Source organism: Adiantum capillus-veneris, chromosome 23, assembly GCF_014529385.1.
Source record: "Adiantum capillus-veneris isolate H3 chromosome 23, ASM1452938v2, whole genome shotgun sequence".
NCBI classification, from domain to species: domain Eukaryota; kingdom Viridiplantae; phylum Streptophyta; class Polypodiopsida; order Polypodiales; family Pteridaceae; genus Adiantum; species Adiantum capillus-veneris.
In genome coordinates this window covers 27681556-27687555 of record NC_140953.1, presented here as the reverse complement: position 1 = coordinate 27687555, position 6000 = coordinate 27681556, and the positions used below count along the sequence as shown (strand labels likewise).

General features: G+C 38.4%; 1 pseudogene; it reads right to left on the bottom strand.

The window, feature by feature from the left end:
* Positions 1 to 1828: 1828 nt before the first annotated feature.
* The window catches only part of LOC147427556 (uncharacterized), a 47362-nt pseudogene continuing 43190 nt past the window's right edge, over positions 1829 to 6000 (bottom strand).

The following is a 6000-nucleotide window of genomic DNA, read 5'->3' as shown; positions in this document are numbered from 1 at the left end:
AGCCCATACAAGAATATATTTACCTTGGGAATTCTGCAAGCATCATAGCAGCATGAACGACTCATCGACGTACCTTTACAATGTGAAGCATAAGACAACACAAAAGGTTTTTTACCTTGATTGTCTAGTATTGTTTGGCACTACCTCATTGTAGGGAGTTAATTATTAAAAAATAGAGGGGGCCGCGCAAAAGAAGGCAAAAGGTTGTGAGCTAATTTTGAGAAATTGACACGACGTCATCTGTTTGTGTGTGTGTGTGTGGGGGGAGAGAGAGAGAGAGAGAGAGAGAGAGAGAGAGAGAGAGAGAGAGAGAGAGAGAGAGAGAGAATTTAACAATGGTTGAATGAACTGGTACGCAGTATTCTGCTACAGCAGCAAGCACATGAAAGGTTAGGAACTAAACAACAAGCAAGCAAGGGAGAGAAGGAGAAACTAGAAAAAAAGGCAAAGAGTGAAAGCTCAGAGAAGCAAGAGAACAAAGCCCATCGAAAGTAGAAGGGGGTGCGCATAGAACAAGCGAAAGAGAAGGAGGAGGCTACAATCAACATCGTAAGAGAAGAAAAGGGCACCCGTGATGGAGCTAAACATGAAGGTATAACTCACAAGAGTGAAGGCATAACTCACAAGGAGAAACACAGCTGCTTGAGCACGTCCAATGCCTCCCACTCGAATGGAAACATGCTTTATGGTGAGCTAGCTATCCAATATGCCCTCAGACATGTGAACTGACTGCCGCTCGATCTAACTATTGTATTATTCCAAAGCTAGAGAAAATTTAACTAGGCTTCATCCAATTGAGTAAAATATATAAGCAAAGAAAGAAATAGCATCTCAATATAAGGGACAATGAGAGAGACCGATGACATAAATATCATGTTATATATTTACTATTTTATTTTCCAAGACATTTTTAGTTTTCCATTGTAGTACTTTCAAAGGAAAAGATAGAACGATCATGAACTACAGCTTATTGAAAACATCTCATAGAGATAACATTTAGTACACATGGTGCAATCTAGTGCTTTAAGGTGTCAACAATAGCTTGTCAATATATTGGGGACCTATGCTATTGGTCACCCTCACTGCATGCTACCATCCAATTTTTATTTTCCCACGAATAGTCCTTTTAGCTACCATCCAATTTTTATACAAACGACTACAACTTTGTTATGAGGGATGCCAAAATTGAAAACTTGTGGTATTGATGGTGCAAAAATTCCAACAAGAAAACTTAATTTGTTAGATCCCATAGAAACACCCATCAGGCATAATTATTTTCCTCTTAAGGTTCTAAAGGGAGTTCTCTTACATTTGCTACAAACTAATATTAATTTGGAACTAAAGTGGTTCATCCTACAAGTAAATTCTAATTACTATAACTACCCTCCATTTTTATATAATGGACATTCACAAAATCATTGAATATCTTTTAATCATTCTCAATATCTACCAAGGCATTTAGAAAAGTAATAACACTTTTGATGTTTTATCATCTATACGTTTGACAACTTAGCTCAAAGGAAATATTCTTGGTCTCATACCAATTGTTGGGTTTAGGGTTAGGTTTGTAAATATGAACACACTCACACAAGAAGAAGAATAGGAAGCTCTCAACACACAAACCAAAAGATGTATTATAGTAAGTGTGCCAAATACAAGACCCCAGTAGAAAAACGACTAGGTATATATATACACGAAAGAGGGAAAAAGTGTCCCAACGGTCCTAAGTGAGCATCATTACCAAATAAAATAGAGAGAAACAGGATGTAGATGGTTTAGGTGGTACTGGCAACTAATATTGTGCCAACATGAGTATGTACATGGATAGCTATTGGATGAAGGTTTCGATGTTAGGTGGATGTGTCATAGAATTTTTAGGGTACCCTATCACAACCTTTAACGATTGAGGAAAAACTGAGGAAAAGTTTGAAATCGTTTGTAGCGTGCGACAAGAACTTATGTTGAGGGTTCTTAAGGAGTCCAAGTAAACGAAGCTATTTGGTAACTCTTTCAACTCAACACATGATGACAGATCAAGTTCTTCGAGGGAAACCAAGCTTCCAATGGTATGGGGTAGACTCTCTAGACTTTCACAATGAGATAATATGAGTCTTTGTAGAGATTTCAAATTTCCGAGTTGTGTTGGTAACTGCTTTAAGCTAGAGCACCGGGACATATCTAAGCTTTGCAAAGATGATAGGTTGCACAATGCGGGGGATAGTGAGGTCAATTTACCACTGCATGACAAGTCTAGATGTCTAAGGGAAGATAGTTTTTCCATAGACTCTGGCATATTACCTAGTGAATCACAATTTCTTGCCTTGAGGATCTCCAATGTTTTCAAGTCTCTAATGGTTTCAGGTAGGCGAACCAACTTATTGCAATTGCTTATATCAAGCTCCTTCAGCCTCTCTAGCTTACCAAGAGTCTTGCGCAGCTCTTGCAACTATTTACATGAAGACACATTGAGAACTTCTAAGCATCTCATGTTGCTTACATCTGGCAATTTGGTTACTTCTTCACAGTTAGAGAGGTCGAGAAGACAGAGAGACGTTAATTTGGAGAAGGTGGATGATGGAAAATGAGAGAAGCGTTCATTTTGCGACAAGTTAAGAGAGTGAAGCTTGCTCAAGCTACCTATGGATTTGGCAAGGCTTATTGTGTTTACACAGTTCTTCAAGGTAACAAAGGTAAGATCTTTGCTTAAATATGTGGGAGGAGAATCTCAAGAAGGAAAGAGATAGAGGAAGAGAAAAGTGAAACCTAGGGGTATGAAGGTTAGTGCATATGAGAACTGGGCAAGAGTCAGTATGATTGTGGAATCTATCATAAGCAATAATAAGAGGAGTTGAAACCTTCTATGTGCAGTGTGCAGAAAGAGCTTGTGTAAATCAAATGCCCGTTGCATAAAAATCATTTGTATGTGACAATTGTCTAGGATTAGAAATCTTAGATTGCTCATTTTTGCAAGATCATTTGCATCCACCTTTTTGTCTGTGCATGACAACCCTCGCAATAGATTGATCTGCATATGACAAAATTTCAAGTAATTAGTTTCATAAAAGATATGGGAAAGAGAAGTTCAAAGTGAAATTTTGCCAACATAAATAGGTTTACATTTTTCTGTTTTGCAAGATCCGTTATATCCACATTCATGTTCGTGCTTGACAACCTTCCTGCAAGAGAGATGTTTTAGTTCCAAGAAATCTATGGGACGAAGAAGGAAGAAAACTTCTATACTATCCGAGAGAGAGTCAGCCTTTTAACACCATAGGAAACAAGTAACAAGAGACCACATTGCACAATGATCTATCTACCAACAAGAGGTGAGATTTGAGCATAAGATGTGTCAAATCCACCAATTTGACCTGACCAATATATATATCCCATATAGATATGTATATCTATCTATATATTGAGGCGGTCCGGGGCGGGCAACAAGAGATGCAACCTCTAAACACCCCTCAAGGCTCCCGTGCTGCTCAATTGGGGCTGGGGCAACCACAAGCACAACAAAACAGTAAACCCACAGCCAAACCCAAACAAGATAGGGGCACCACCTAGTTATGGTATGCGAACTAGGACGCAAGAGAGATTTTGGTACAACCAAGAAGATGCACCACACAACACACACAAGCAACCTCACACCAAGACACACACAAAATGGACCAGAGAGAGCTAGAGCAAAGGGAAGAGAGAGAGAAAAGGATCTTGCGTAATACCTTATTTGTGACTTGCAAATGGAGATGGTTTGTTATGATGCTATCGTAGAGCTTGTACAAAAACTCACTCAAAGCTTAATGATTGCTAATCATTGCCAAAACACACACACACTGTCTTAGGGTGTGGGAGACCTTTCACCACCATACCCTCCTACAATGGACACAAAATTGGCAATGAAAAACACACTAAAACACTTTCTAAAATCAAGATCAACCGATGGAAACTCAAAATACACAAGTCACCTTGAATTCACCAAACCGTAGTGCACAAATGGAAGGATGAAGATTTGAACGTCGAATCACGCCTTTGATGCACCAAACCTCAATTTATTGATGATGAAGGAGCATATACAATAGTGGTTTTGAGATTTGAGTAACTCACGCTCTCTCAACTGCAATGTGTAGCTTGAAGGCTACTCTCACACCAAGACTGAAGCTCACAAGTGGTTGCTACACCTAAGTCTCTCCTCACGCATAGAGTGTTGGGGTGATATGTGAGATGTTGGAGGTTGTTTTACAAGAAGAAGAGGGGCCTATTTATAGGTTGGAGACCCCTCATTAAGATTATTAGAAATCCTAATTTACAAGCTAACAAATCAGGATTATGATCTTTTTGAATATCAAAACATTGTGGGCCTTCTTTGTCTGCTTGAGTCATGGGTGTGGGCTCAAAAGAGAGCATTATTGATGGTAGATAAGGTGAAAGTAAGTAAGGAGAGAGAGAGAGAGAGAGAGAGAGAGAGAGAGAGTTACTATACACATGTCTTGAGGTGGTGTGTCTTTTATGGTTAGGTTAATGGCTATTTTGTGTTAGTATGTTAGTGGTTAGTGTTAGTAATCACTAGAAAGTTAATGTTACATTTACAATGGGTAGAATGAGGTGGATGGTTGAAGTAAGATGGTTGAATGAAGTGAGCAAATCCTTGTGATGGTGAAGCTTGAAGAAGTTTTGGACTTACTTGTGTAGGTTCTCAAAATGACTATCGATCTTCTTCTTCGTCTTCCCTTCTTTACGCCACCACCGCCAAGGTTGATTATCGTGATGAAAATGGTAATTCCATTGATGAGATCTCTTGATTTGCAGAGGTTAATCATGGTACACATGCTGAATTTATGTATATATATAAGGGGTAAGATGGAATTGTACTTTGGAGATAATAGAGAGAGGCATAGAGATGGTGTATGTACATGGAGAGCTCATATGAGAGCTATGAAAGTAGGAGGGGAGGTTAATGGTGAAGAAGGTGAGAGAAACCATTGAAGGTGCAGGTTTGAGTGAGGGATTGAGAGGAATGTGTGTGTGTGTGTGTGTGTGTGTGTGTGTGTAGAAGTGTGGAAAGAGGTGAGAGAAGACTATGGGCTACTTGTGAGAAAAGTGGGCAGGCTGGGGTCCACTCAAAAACTCATATCTCACCGCTGGTAGCTCCAAAAATCATGAAAAACTTTGAGGTGATTATTCAGAGCGTGGGCTACATTTTCTCTTTTGACCACCGCTTCAAATTCGGAGTGAAGATAGGTGCCAAAATTCTCACCAAAAAGCCTGTTTTTATGCCTGCAAAAGTCTTTTAGTAGACCCCTCCTTTGTTGAATTTGTACAATGCATCCAAGAGTGAGCCCCTCCTTTGTCATATTATAATACAAAGCATCCAAGTTGCCCTTGACCCATGCATGGAGGAGGATTATTGGTGAATAAAGAAATATATACATGGTGGGACTAGTGTATGGACTATTCATGGACTTTAGCTCAATGAACACATGGTGTTAGAATAATGAGTAAAAATAATAATAAAAATATGGAGGAGTTATGGATATGGAAAGATATTGGAATCATATGATATGGTCCCTCTTTGAATTATTTTGGGTGAAAGAGGAAAAGGTATGCAAGTAAATAATATAATAAACGTGACCAATAAGTAGAAATCAATTTTTTGTTTTCACGAGGGTGAGGGTGAAAATGTGGGAGTGATTTGTATAAAGGAAAAATATAAGGTTAGAGTATGTACATATTGGCAAAAAATATACTTATGGTGTAAGAGGATGAAAGAAGGTGTACATAGGTTTAATAAAACACACACCTAAGTAGAAATATTTAAATAAAATACCAAAATAATTACAAAAATCCCTATATTTAGGCCATATATATAATGCAATATTTACACACAAATGGGCCATAATATATTTTATTTTTTTGATTTTATTTATTTTTTTGGCTCAACTAGCCCAGTGACTAGCTAGTTGAGGGCTTTTAAGAAGATATAGGAAAAGCCCCCTAACTCAC